Below are 13817 nucleotides of genomic sequence, written 5' to 3'. Positions count from 1 at the left end.
TTGCGAGTGGTTAAGTAGGGTGACCAGACGTCCCGCATTGTGCGGGACTGCACAGCATTTCTGTCTCTTTTTTTCATTTTTTTTCAAAGATTTTTTTGGGGCATTTTTAAGCCTTTAATCGATAGGACGGACAAGCGTGAAAGGGGGGGAGAGAGAGAGGGAGTGACATGCAGCAAAGGGCCACAGGCTGGAGTTGAACCCGGGTCGCTGCGGCAACAGCCTTGTATATGGGGCGCGTGCTCTACCACTAAGCCACCGACGCCCCGAGCATTTCTGTCTCTTTTCACGCGTCACGCAAATTGAGACCATGTCCCGCATGATTGGTTGCCACCCGCGCTAGCATTGTTGGAGAACTGTAGTACTACGGTACCTCACGGTACCACTACTGTGGGATAAGTTCAAAGTCCAATCGCAAGAGGATGAGTGTCCATGCGCCGTCCAATAACGGCGCGCGCTGGCCACCTGGCACTCAATATGCTGCTTTCATGACTGCCCAGAAGTACCTGAACAGCCGAGCTGTGGCGGCACACAGGTATGTGACGTGTCAGAGGAGAAACGAGCCATTCACATTTCTCTCTTTGTGGCAGGTAACGGTCCACAAACCTTACCGCACTTTAGGGACTGTTCTTTACTTATGGAGGGACTGATCTTTACTTGTCAGGGGAGGAGGGTGGCTGGTTGATTTTTATTTCATTTGTTTATTTTATTTTGATCCCCCCTATGTTAATCATTCATTGATGCTGTTTTTGAAGTATGAATAAGTCAATAAGTAATTTATTCCATTGAAATATCATTGATGTATTATAGAAAAGTGATTTATCTTTTTATAAATGACAAAAGGCACATCTGCCTCATTTTGGCTGTGATATTGTGATACTACTCAGAACCATGATACTTTCACTGGTATCGTACCATGGGTCCCAATTTTGGTACCGTGACAAGTGTCTGATGGCTAAACTTCGCGCTGGGGCGGGTGTCCCACATTATCCCTCACAAACCTACTCCTTGTCCCACATTTGGTTTACTGGGACCTGGTCACCCTGGGAGTGGGGGTGGGGCATCCAAGGTGCCTCTTGCCTGGGGCCCCCAGAGTGTCTTGAAACAGCCCTGGTAGCACCACCAGCAGGTTGACATTCATTGGGATGGACTGCTGTACTACAGACGCATTCATGTTCCCAGCAGAATGAATTGTAGTACCTTTGGTGATCCCTTGACTTTCATTCTAAAAAAACCCAACATAGCCATATATGATCTCACACCCAGCTGTTAGCGGTGTGGCTCTAGGGTTGGCAGTGTTGGGTTGTCCACCACTTTGGATTGCTATTAAATCTGGTGCAAATTCATAGTTTCCATAGGATGAATCCTTATAAGTTTGGTCTCCTTTAAAGTTTATTTATTGTTATTTCGAAAACACAGGGTTGCATAATAAAATGCAGTTGTAATCCCTTAATGCTGCACGAGAAAAACAAGAAGCAAAACAGAAACAGTAGCGCATTTTTATGCCTCTCTGCCATCGACAACCGCTGCTAGAGGCAGTACCTTGACCTCCGACCACCAAAATCTAATCAGTTCATCCTTGAGTTCAAGTGGACGTTTGTGCCAAAGTTGAGGAAATTACCATACGGTGTTCCTGAAATATCGGGTTCACAGGAATGGGATGTACATATGTCAATTAGTGAAAAATTTGAATAAAACTTTGATTTATGACCAAATATATGCAAAATATACAACATTCCCATCATTCTCACCTGTACATTTCTTTATTTAATTATTTTAAGCAAATGTTAGTGTGCTAATATCTTAAACTAAGATGGTGGGCATAGTAAAAAATAAGCCCACCTGCTAAACATCAGCATAACAGATTTGTCATTGTGAGCATTTACACATTGCTCAACATTCCACTAATGTACTCCCAGTGTACCTGAGCAGCCCTGTGTTAGAACACAAGGCGCCAGTCCTGCACGTGTCCATTTTTGAAAACCCACACCTGCCCATACTCATGAAGCTCAGTACCAGAACCGACCTTTTACCCATCATTATGTCAAAGTCAAAGCCGCAACCCGTCAATAAAAGTCCTGCAACCAGACCTGCACCCATGATTAAACACACACAGGCTACAGTCACTGACATTAAGCTGGGTTCATCGTTCTTGAATTACAAATCCAGCGGAGGAAAAGTCGAAAGCGAAAACATTCCGCACAATCGGATTGGTCGATGTACTTTTCAGTACAAAGCCCCAAATGACTGGAACAATCTGCCTGGATGTTTAAGATCTGCTAATTCACTTCATATTTTCAAAAGAACCCTTTTTAATTCTCTGAAGACATCCTGCTGCTGTTTTTAACTGTGTATGTTGGTTATGCGTTCATAAGCCTTTGTATGTGCTAGCTTGCACTATTTGCTTAAATAATTTCAGATTTGGTTTATAGCATCCTGCCTGTTGCTGAGGGAGAGGTGCTCAACATTGATTAACCCTGTGAGAGCCATTGTTAGTGTTGTATTTGCTTGTCTGTTTTGTTTTCTGTTTGCTGTCCAGTTTTTTGCTTTGTTTGTTTCTGTAATGTTGCATATTGCCTGTATGTTTAGTAGATGATATAGTTCATCTCAAGGGGCTTATCCTGCTTAATAAAGGTACATATATAATCACTGCCAGGTTAGGAGACATTTGAGCATGCTCCTTCCACCGCCACAAAACCTTAAAAGGATCCTCCTTGGGTGTCTTAAGCCACCTCATCCTCGGGCTGTAAAGTTTCATGGCTGGAGTCCTCCATATTGGTGACGAACGTGACATTATCACCAAAGGTTCAACTTGTGTCACTGACTTTCACATTAAAAGGTATTGCGGCTTGATAATAGTGATTTAGATATTAAAATGTTACACGTATACTGCACAAAGCTATGATACACAGCTTTTTGTGGGTTACCTGTTGGGCACCTGACCCGGTGCAGGACTCTGCAAGGGGCTGTGTTGGTCAGGGCATTTTGCTTCAGGTTCTCACAACATATTAACCTGGCTTAATGAAGCAATGTACTGTACAAATAATGGGTCCCTGCTGTTTAATGGAGAGAACAATTATATACTGTATGTCTGCCATGATCTGAACTCTGTCTCGGAGACAACAGTTACAAGGTGTGTTATTCAAAGGGACATATTGACTTTCTTGTCTGTCTTTTATTGGAGCACAAGTGGGCATGTTGGACAGCTGTTATTCGAGCACTCTCATTAATCTCTGATTCATATGCAGCTGTGTCAATAATTGAGCAGTTTGGGCCACAAAATTAGTTTCATTTTTTTCCATTTAATTATATGACAGCGAGAATCGTATTCTGCCTGCAGAATCCTCTGAAAATAAAGTGCACACTGCAGTGCAACCATTAGATTTATTAAACAGTGTAATGCACACACAGGAACCAGTGTGACGAAAAGATAAGGTGTCAGAAATCAGCTACAAAAAATTCCTCACTTTTCTTTCTCCTCTAACTGCTGGTGTTGACTACCTCACCTACGCCCTAAAACAGGCCTCCATGATGTGCTCTCATACTACGCACGCACGCTAAATAAACGCAACTGTAACTATCTATGTGAAAGGTAAAGGGAAACACCTGCAGGTAGTATTTCAACAACATTCATGCACATAATTATTCGTGGTTGACAAAGGTGACTAATTCTAATCATCCACCTCACACTGATCTCAGATACATCTTATTATTAGAGTGAGTCACAGTCTTACAGCAGATCACACAGAGACAACAGCTCTACACCCACTGGTGCTCACATTCAGGTGAGGTTTTTCTCACCTTCATTCTCAAGCAAAAAAAAAACACCCATCTCTGTCTAAACAGAAATGCAGAAAAACAACTGAAATGCTGTCAAGAGCACCCCAAACCAACGAGTGGCGATATAACTCAAAGAAGATGTTGGCCAATCAGAAGCCTGAGAAAGAGCTATTACTGAAAGGCTACCTGGAGCAGTGACCTGCGTGGCGCATTCTGATGCGTCTGTTCCTCAATAAAGTGGAAAAGTAACTTTACAGTTATGTGTAAACATGTAAAGAGTCCTGGTAAACAGAACTCCCTCTGCACAGCCAGTCTCAAGGATCAGGTGCTGGAACATCTCAGATAAAAGCATCAACATAACAACATTCACTCTTAATAAAAGCATTATACTTGCATTTGGCCATGTCGTCAAGCTAGTTTGGTGTCTCTCTGTCAAGCAGCTGTCTGTTAAGCCCCATTTCCACTGACCAGTATAGTACAGTTCAGTTAGGTACTCTTTTTTTCTGTTTCCACTGTGAAAAGTTGTGGATGGTACCAATGGAACCGTTCCGTACCGTCCCCATGTTTGGTCCCCCCTCTGTTGGGGTACCTAGCACACAGATCTGGTACTAAAAGGTGGAGCTGTGAACACTGCAGTCTGATTGGTCAGTAGAGGACGGTCACTCTGCTCAGGGCTGAGTTGTGGCTGGTTTTGAGGCTCATGTAACCACTGTTCATACTGTGGAGAGTTTCATCAGTAAACTGTAACTATAAAATGAAAGGATGTTTTGCTGCCTCTCACAGCAGCTGGAGTCTGAGAAAAAATAACTTCATTCACTGAGCCGACTGCCGGCAACTTTTAAAGTGGAACTTTAACTTGTAATGTTACTTAATGCATGAGTTGACGATGTGAATCCATCAACACACCTTAAATTTGTGTGACAACTTTCAACCTCGTTCTGTGGACGATAAACGAGGTGCAGACTGACTGTCTTCGGTGGAAATGCAAGGATCTAGGTATCATGTCTGAAGGGTTACTTTTGGTTCCAAAGGTACCACACTGAACGTGTTTGGTGGAAACGGGGCTTTGGTCATTTACTCCACAGCAGAAAACAGAACCTTGGAATAAAAGCTCTGTGCCAGAAGTTCATTGCACCTCAAAATAAAGTGTTTATTTTTTACAAACTTGACATGTTCATGAGTCAGTTGCGGTCCATTCAGAATGGACCCGAGACCCACTTTGAGACTGTGACTCACCAGTTGGGAACCACTGCTTGGTACCATCACAGGGACATTCAGTAGCACCAGTGCACGAGTGCTACAAAAATGTTAGTACATGCACTGTTTTGTTGTTGAACGTGAATGGTAGTTCGGTTCTTTGTTGGGGAAAAAAGAATAAAAAATTAACACAAATGTTTAGGCTGTAGGCTACTGATTCAGAATCTACCAACACAGGCACAGTCGATATATGTAGGCTACGTAATCAGACCTGAATGCAGCCCTTTGAAAACAGACACATGAACAAACGCACGCACATTGGGAAAACCAGGGCGCCAAATGAGCTGAAGACAAAATGGAGCGGAGAAAGAATGCTGTTAAAATGAAGCCACTTATGGCTTATTTTCAGAACAGAGAGGAGGATGAGGGGGATAATGGGAGAGACTTAAATGAAGACGAGAGCGACGAAGAACACCCGGACCACATCCATGAAGAGGACAGGGTAAGCAAGGTGGAGAGATCCCAGTCAGAGAGAGTGTCTGAGGGGGAAGGAGGAAGAAGGAGGCATCGGTGCCGAAAGGACGAACGAAAACTTAGTAAGAAGAAAAAGTACAAATACAATGCCCAGTGGCAGAGCATGTTTCTGTGGTTACTTGCTACTTGGAGAAAAGGTAAGCGTCAAGCCCTGTATCATCATCTTTTCTTATATTCACTGCAATGTTTCAGCATATACATGTTGATTTTGCTTCATGAGAGGTTTAACGATACCGTTTTTTACCGCCTCAGAGCTTGTTATTCAGGAAAACTGTAATGGTACATAGGAAGTTATACATTTCACAATCTTTGTTTCTTGAGATTACACAGGGCGTTAAAGGGACTTGATGTCTCGACACAATTCTTAACATGGAGGCAAGTGAGCTGGCAGCTAGCAGCTAACGGTGCTAATTCCACAAACAGCGCTAAACAAGAACAGTGCTGACGGTGTTAACCAGGTAGGAACTGGAGAGCAGGTGCTAAACCTCCGTGATGATACCTTTACAATATTAGAGGGAACCGCCATAACAGCACAGCGCAAAGCGGCACTGATGAGCTAGCCAGACACATGTGGCTAGACCGGCTTATATCAACAAACCACAGAGTAGTTCAGATTACAACACACCCAGAGGTAGTGCGATCTCTTTGTCTGGACGCCATTACATCATTATATCTTTACAGAGCAAATAATGTTTGCTGCTCTATTAATGCTCTGAATGTCACATACAGAGCCTTTAACAGAAGAACAACCCATGTTATTATTTCATTCTTGTAAACTGGAGGTCATATAGGTTTTTCTGGGAGACCTTGAGGAGGCTAAATAGGTGCACAGTACTACGACATTTAAGCTGCTGCTCTATGTCATTACCGCTTAAAAAGACAGACTCTGAAAGGCTGTTTAACACTCATCCAGTCATCTAGTATTTCTTTGTCCTGGCTCAAGACAATACAGTGTTATCTAACAACAGCCTATGAGGAAGTAGCGAGGCGAGGGATTATCTGTTTTCTGCCGCACAGCGAGGACCAGCAGCAGCTCCCAGGCCCACGTCAAGCTGTTTATCCAGCTGCTGCTCTGCCACAAGAGGCAAAACCTGTTGCTGTATGGAAACAGGCTCTGTGCTGGATCTATTAAACCTGCACTGTGCTTATGGTAGGTATGATCTGTTTCTGACATGCGTCCTCATTATTACTGTAAACAGCTGCCCATAAACCACCTCATAAATTACCTCACCACGACTGGTTTGTTCATCAAGAACAGTCACGGCACTTTGGGAATAACAAAAGCTGTGAGTGGATCCACAAGGAGCAGACAAAATAGCAGAAATATCTTACAATACAATTAATGGTAAAGCTCATAATGCTTGATGCTGGAGACTGTTTCTGAAAGGGCTATATATAACAGCTGCCTCTCTCGCACTTAGACTTGGGTCTGCAGCTGCTTGTACCAGAGAGCAGCTTGAAAGCAAAGAGCACTCACTTTGCAGCTCAGGGTGCTTTCACACCTGCAGTTCGGTTCATTCGGTCGCACCAGAGGGAGAAAATGACCCACTGTTGCATTTTAGTTTTGGTTCGGTTCCTGTTCACACTGACTTTTTGCAAACGAGACAAGAGGAGTAAACATGAAATTCTAAAGACTGACAGGAAACTCGTTAATTGGACATTTTCGCGTGTCCTGCATCATCAGAGCCGACATGGGGAAATCAAATTCAGGAGTCTAGTTTGACATCGGAGTTAATGCAGCAGCACTTTGATGCTTCCAATGTCCCGTTTATACGACGATTTCAACTGAAAACCGTAAACTTTAGTTGCGTTTTGGCTGATCATTTGGGTGCCTGAAAACGCAACATTTTGAAAACGAGTTTTTGGAAACGGCAGCGTCTCTGTTGTCATTTAAACTTGCAATATGCAGTTCCTCTGAAAACAGAGACTTTTCGCACATGCGCATTATTGTGTTTGGATGGAGACAAAAACCACTCTGTGTAGCTTCGTCTAGGAGCCTTTACTCAACTGACGACACCTAACACTTTATGACACTCTGTACATGGTGCAGTGAAAACTTAAAGGCACAGGAACACAATACTGAACGTCTTCAGACATAACACGCATTACGGTTCCAGTCACGGGGCATGCGCGAGAAAGTCGACCGTCACAACAACAATGCCGAGCTCTGTTTGTGCTGCTCACCTTGTTGATTTGAAGTGAAGTGTAGATCTGTTACTGTAGCAACAAAGTTATCTGTGCGTGCTTTCACCATTGTGTCTTCTTTGTTTTGGTTTGTAATCACCGCGTTGTAGAGGAAGGCGCTTCAGTGCAGGCGCGTGGCGTCATGCCGTGATAATGCCACCCATTGGTCTGGTGTGCATACTACAGCATTTCCAGTAGATTTTGCGGCGCTGTGTGAACGGGATCGTTACAATAACGTCAGCATATAAACGCAGAGGTTTTTTAAAACACAAAGGACAGACTTGTTGTCGTCTAAACAAGGTCTAAAGTGTTTATATTAATGTTGTTTGTCGTCACAAAGAGCTCACAGAGAAATAACTGATTGTAAGCATTATCCATCCATCCAGTTCCATCCATTCATCCATTTTCATCCACCTATCCGGGGCTGGGTCGTGGGGCAGCAGGCCAAGCAAAGCACCCCAGACGTCCCTCTCCCCAGCAACACTTTCCAGCTCATCCTGGGGGACCCCGAGGCGTTCCCAGGCCAGATGAGGTATGTAATCCCTCCAGTGTGTTCTGGGTCTGCCTCCTACCAGTGGGACGTGCCCAGGAAGCATGCTGATAAAATGCCTGAACCACCTTTCGACGCAAAGGTGCAGTGGCTCATGTCCAAGCTCCGGATGTAAGCATTATTAGGCTGCTCAGTCACAAGTTATAATGACTAACATAGAGACAGGATGTAAAGAAGGTGTCTTGTATAGTAATGATTCGGGGCTTAACACTGTGGCATCACTGTCACACCCTTTTTAATGAACAAAGTACACGGAGTCGGATACAATGATGGCAGGTTTAACAGCTTTTTAGGATAAATTAGGATAAATAGGTTATGGGATAAACAGTACGTGGCCTTTATCAGGATCAATTATGAGATCGTGGACAGATTTCACAATCAGCAGTTGGATTTATTATTGGTTCAGCTGTTGAAATAATGCTAAAACCACACATCTGCTATCATAAAATCCTGTGGCTGGTTTGTTTAATTTCACGAATCGCACCAGAGTCCGTTGGGAAGCGGACCGAGACACCTTTTCGAGCGGTCTTGGTTCGGTTGACAGCTTCCACACCAGCCCAAACGAACCGTACTAACCACACAAACAGACCTGAGTTCATTTTAACCGAACCAAACAGGTTAGGTGTGAAAGCACCTAATCTTGGGACCAAAATGTCCCCAGTAATACACTGAAAAAAAAAAAAGGTTTCTGATGATATAAAGAAACAAAGAAATGATGCAGCATGTCTTTACACCATTTTAAAGAAACCCAACATTTATTTTTGCTGCTAGTGACAGTGCTGACAGTGTTCAACTGGTGCAACACGGTGTGACTTTAACTGTGAAGAACTCAAAGGGAACACAGTGTATTTGTCACCAAGGTTATGAAGCACTGACTGTGATTGTTCAGGGCCATAAAAGTATTGGACAAATTACAATTTTTACCTTTAGAAAAGAGTCCAAGCAGCCAAATGTAGTGAAGCTCATCCTGAGGGACTTTACTTTAATGATACATCTGATACTTTTTGAGACATTTCACTCCGAACTTCAAATGTCAATCTCATAATGTTTCGGAGGAAAAATCACCAGAGTCATTAGGACTCATCTTCAAGGAGGCATAGATATGTGTGGTAGAAAATTTTAAGGAAATCCATCTGATACTTGTTGAGATATTTCAGTCTGGACCAAAGTGATGGACCGCCAAAATATTTCCCTCCCTGGAGCCACACAGCCGGCGTGACTAAAAAAATTGAGCTGTCAAATGGAATTTGGAGCCATTAGCTTGAGGGGCCTTTCAGATGACACGAATATGCTACTGTGAGACGTCTTATTTCTGTGTGTTTAACCAACAGCACTGTCCTGGAAGATGCTCGAGGCTCGCAGATGGGACTTCTTGTTTTAAACCTTTTATTAGCTTAGTTTTTATTTACCACATGTTGCATATTCCCCCCAAAAAATCCCTTTTAAAGAGCAAGTCTGGTGATATTCTTTATACTTCTTACTGTCAACAAAGACCCAAACCAACAATGAATATATCTTAAGTAGTACTGTATGCCTGATATATCTTTCCTGTATCCCATAGCTCCACTTTTGTCCAAAAACTACAGTGAGTCACAGTGTGCACTGGGTGACATGTTCCTTCATTACCATGAACACACACACTAATTTATTCTTGATTCAATTCCACACACACTGTCCTGTGGCCGAAAATACTCACTAGAGCATCAAAAGTGGATTAATCACCGCTGAAAACACTCCCCAGTAGTTTTAGTTGAATGCATGGAATGCAAATATTTGTGTCGGCCCTGGTGTGAAAGGTTTGAATTAAGTCAAGGACTATTCTGCATTTTCATTTCATTCCTGGTGTAAAAAGGACTTCATTGTAAGTTTGAGCTCGGAGGTGGAAGATGGTGGTTTTTATTATCATTAAACCTTCTTGCAATTTGACATATTTTAAACCCACAGTCAGTGTATTACCTGCAGAAGATTACGGACACAACACTCCCAGTTTGAAGAGAAGCAGACAGAGATACCGGGGCACATAAGCTAAGCAAAGTACTGCTGTGGACACCAAGTTTGTTTGGTTGTGAATGTCACACAATAACACAAACTAACTAACCAATCAGAGGCAGCTGTAAGGACTAGCCACTCTCCTTTGTCTGATGAGGTAAAGTTGCTGTTCTATCAAAGGAGTCTGGTTACTGTGGACAGGGGCAGCAGTAAAATAGAATCTACCCCCCTCAAAAAGGTCCAACTAAAAAATCCATATCAGTTATGCGTATGCTATAGTTGGATGTGTCTTTACCCCTTTACCTGGCCACCAGACAGCTCTTTTTGACGGTGAACTGAAGCTGTTATATCTCCTTCTTCAAAGTCACCAGACTCCATTGACAGAAATAGTGACTTTATCTCACAGCACACAGGAATTGTTATACACAATATGCAGTCTATCGCTGCCTCTATCATTTAGTTTGTGTTATTGTGTGACATTGAGAACATTGTGACCCTACGGGGCGTCAACAGTACATTGTGCAGTTTCCATACTGGTATTCATCCGGTTCTCCAAACCAGCAGCAAGATCAATGACAAGTCTTTATATATAGCGATGTCATCATGCAAAAACCCACATCAGCTGAGGTGGGATAAAGTTTTTACAAGGGTAAATAGCTTGGACGGATTACTGAACGGGTATACCGGGCACAGGCCCAGGGGCCCGAAGTGTCAGGGGCCACCCTGGCCTTCACCTGCAAAATGTCATTCAAAATTAACGCATACCAACCACAATGAGACTCAAAATGACCACAAAAATATGTAAAGGAATTGCAAAGAGATGCAAAATAACTACAAAAGGGGGTAAATATGAAACAAAGAGACACAAAACAACTACAAAAAGGGGCAAAATAACATCAGGAGGCACAAAATAGCCAAAAAAGGTACACAATTATCTCAAAGAGACACAAAACAACTACAAAAAGGAGCAAAAATAACAAAGAGACACAAAACGACTACAAAATGGGGCAAAAATAACACAAAGAGACACAAAACGACTACAAAAAGGGGCAAAATAACATCAGGAGGCACAGAATGACCAAAAAGGCACACAATTATCTCAAAGAGAACCAAAACAACTACAAAAAGGGGCAAAAATAACACAGAGACACAAAATCACTACAAAGAGGGGCAAAAATAACAGAGACACAAAACGACTACAAAAAGGAGCAAAAATAACACAGAAACACAAAATGACTACAAAATGGGGCAAAAATAAGACAAAGAGACACAAAACGACTACAAAAAGGAGCAAAAATAACACAGAAACACAAAATGACTACAAAATGGGGCAAAAATAACACAAAGAGACACAAAATGACTACAAAAAGGAGCAAAAATAACACAGAAACACAAAATGACTACAAAATGGGGCAAAAATAAGACAAAGACACACAAAATGACTACAAAAAAGGGGCAAAAATAAGACAAAGACACACAAAATGACCAAAAAAGGCACGCAATTATCTCAAAGAGACACAAAACAACTACATAAAGGGGCAAAAATAACACAAAGAGACACAAAACGACTACAAAATGGGGCAAAAATAACACAAAGAGACACAAAACGACTACAAAAAGGAGCAAAAATAACACAAAGAGACACAAAACGACTACAAAAAGGAGCAAAAACAACACAAAGAGACACAAAACAACTGCAAAAAGGGGCAAAATAATATCAGGAGGCACAAAATGACCAAAAAAAGGCACACATTTACCTAAAAGACACACAAAACAACTACGAGACATAAAATGACTATAAAATGGGGCAAAAATAACACAAAGAGATACAAAATAAATACAGAGAGACACGAGACCGCAAAAAGATGCATAACAACCATGAAGAGATGCATAACAACTACAAAAAAAGAGGCAAAACCACCACAAAGTCTTTCTCTCTTGCTCTTATGTAAGAAAAGGGGTGGGGCCCTCTGCATGTCTGTGCCCAGGGGCCCATTGTCTCACAATACGCCCATGGAAAATAGCATTTTGACTCTAAAATATACATAAATCAACAAAAATTTGAATTTAAATATATAACACAACTACTGGGAAGATACAGAACGATACAAAAACCTCAAAAAAGAAACAAACAAGAACATAATAATAATAATGCAGCTGCTCTTTAACTAAGTAGCTTCAGTTGCCTAAACTTCACTGCAGTAAATGCTCATTTGAACCATTTTAACAAAGGATTTGCATTTTAGAAGCCAAAACTATGACTAATGACCTTTTTTATGCTATTGATGTTGAGAAAGGAGGCCTTTCAGAAGTGACTTCATACACTTACACATACAGTAACTACATAAATATTCCAACCTGCAGTGGAGCAGTGAGGATGCAGCAGGGGGAACTTCAAAAGCCAGCCTAGTGTGAGAAAGTATGACCTCCATGACCTCTGTTCTATCACTCTGCATTGGATATTAGACATTATAAAATGAGGCTGTGCTGGCTGTGAAAGGTCCTTTTTAATTTGAGACGGAGAAAGGTCTGCTCTCTGCTTTTCCTCCCAGTGAAACACAATTCCATTTAACCTCGTGAACTACAGTCTCACCCCATCTCATCTCATCTACAGGCTAAAACTTCTGCTGTGTTTAAAACTAACCTATGTCGCAGTATCGAAAATCCAACATCTACCATCTGGTTAAGCCCCAAATTGAATACAGCGGGGTAACCAGAGGATTCCTTACACACAGGGATTTGTGTAATACTCTGAAATTGAATGTTTTCGGAAGGTAGGAAGACATTGGTGTTCCTACACAGAATTTCAAGCTGTACGTGCAACCGAGAGGTCTCCTGTGTTGGGTCAGAGGTTCCTGAACAACTCCTCAAGAGTTCAATTTTTCTTTGCAGTATTTCAAGGATTCTTGGCCGGGGTTATGAAACCTACCGCCATTATTCATTGATTATGTACCAGTAAATTAAGGTGCCTAATGATTCAAGGCTGGCATGGGAAACATAATTAAATGTCCCATTCACAGAGACAGAACAATTCTGCGGAGAGTAATTAAAAAAGCTATCAAGGAATTTAAGAACTCCACTTACTCAGTTTAAGACTGTTTCTACTGGATTGTCTGGATGCTAGACAGACCCTGACTTAAAGATTTTACAGACTGTCGGAGGTGTGAGACATCCAATGGGACTTCTGTACATGCATTGTGTGGGTGCTTTTATCTGGGTTTGGCTGGTAAGTTTAGTTTTTTGATGTCTCAGTTACATTTTAAGGTCTCAGAAGGCCTGTGACGAATAAGTCCATAAGAAATATTGCCTGGCTGTGTCTAAAGGGAAGAGTGTTTATGTGCAGACTGTATGATAAAGATGGAGAACATGACAACTCCCCAAAAATGAAGCCAAAATATTCTGATCGCCCCCTGGTGGCTGGCTGCAGTGTAGGTCATAAATCCCACCCCTTCCTGTAAGCTACTGGGGTAAGGGCCAAAGTAATTTAGAATCACTGCCCTGCAGTTGTCAAATTTGGCACATATGTCCACTTGGACTCAACAATGAACTGATTTTGGTAGTCATGGGTCAAAGGTCAAGATCACTG

At 42.1% G+C, this 13817-nt stretch overlaps 1 protein-coding gene across 2 annotated transcripts in view; it reads right to left on the bottom strand.

Annotated features, from left to right (window-relative positions):
- lrrc3b (leucine rich repeat containing 3B) overlaps positions 1–13817 on the bottom strand; it is a 35048-nt gene that overhangs the window by 10188 nt on the left and 11043 nt on the right. The gene's annotated exons all lie outside the window — the stretch shown is intronic.

Source organism: Epinephelus lanceolatus, chromosome 16, assembly GCF_041903045.1.
Source record: "Epinephelus lanceolatus isolate andai-2023 chromosome 16, ASM4190304v1, whole genome shotgun sequence".
Classification (NCBI taxonomy): Eukaryota; Metazoa; Chordata; class Actinopteri; order Perciformes; family Serranidae; genus Epinephelus; species Epinephelus lanceolatus.
Note: the sequence above shows the minus strand (reverse complement) of the source record. Positions and strands in the feature narration are given on the sequence as shown.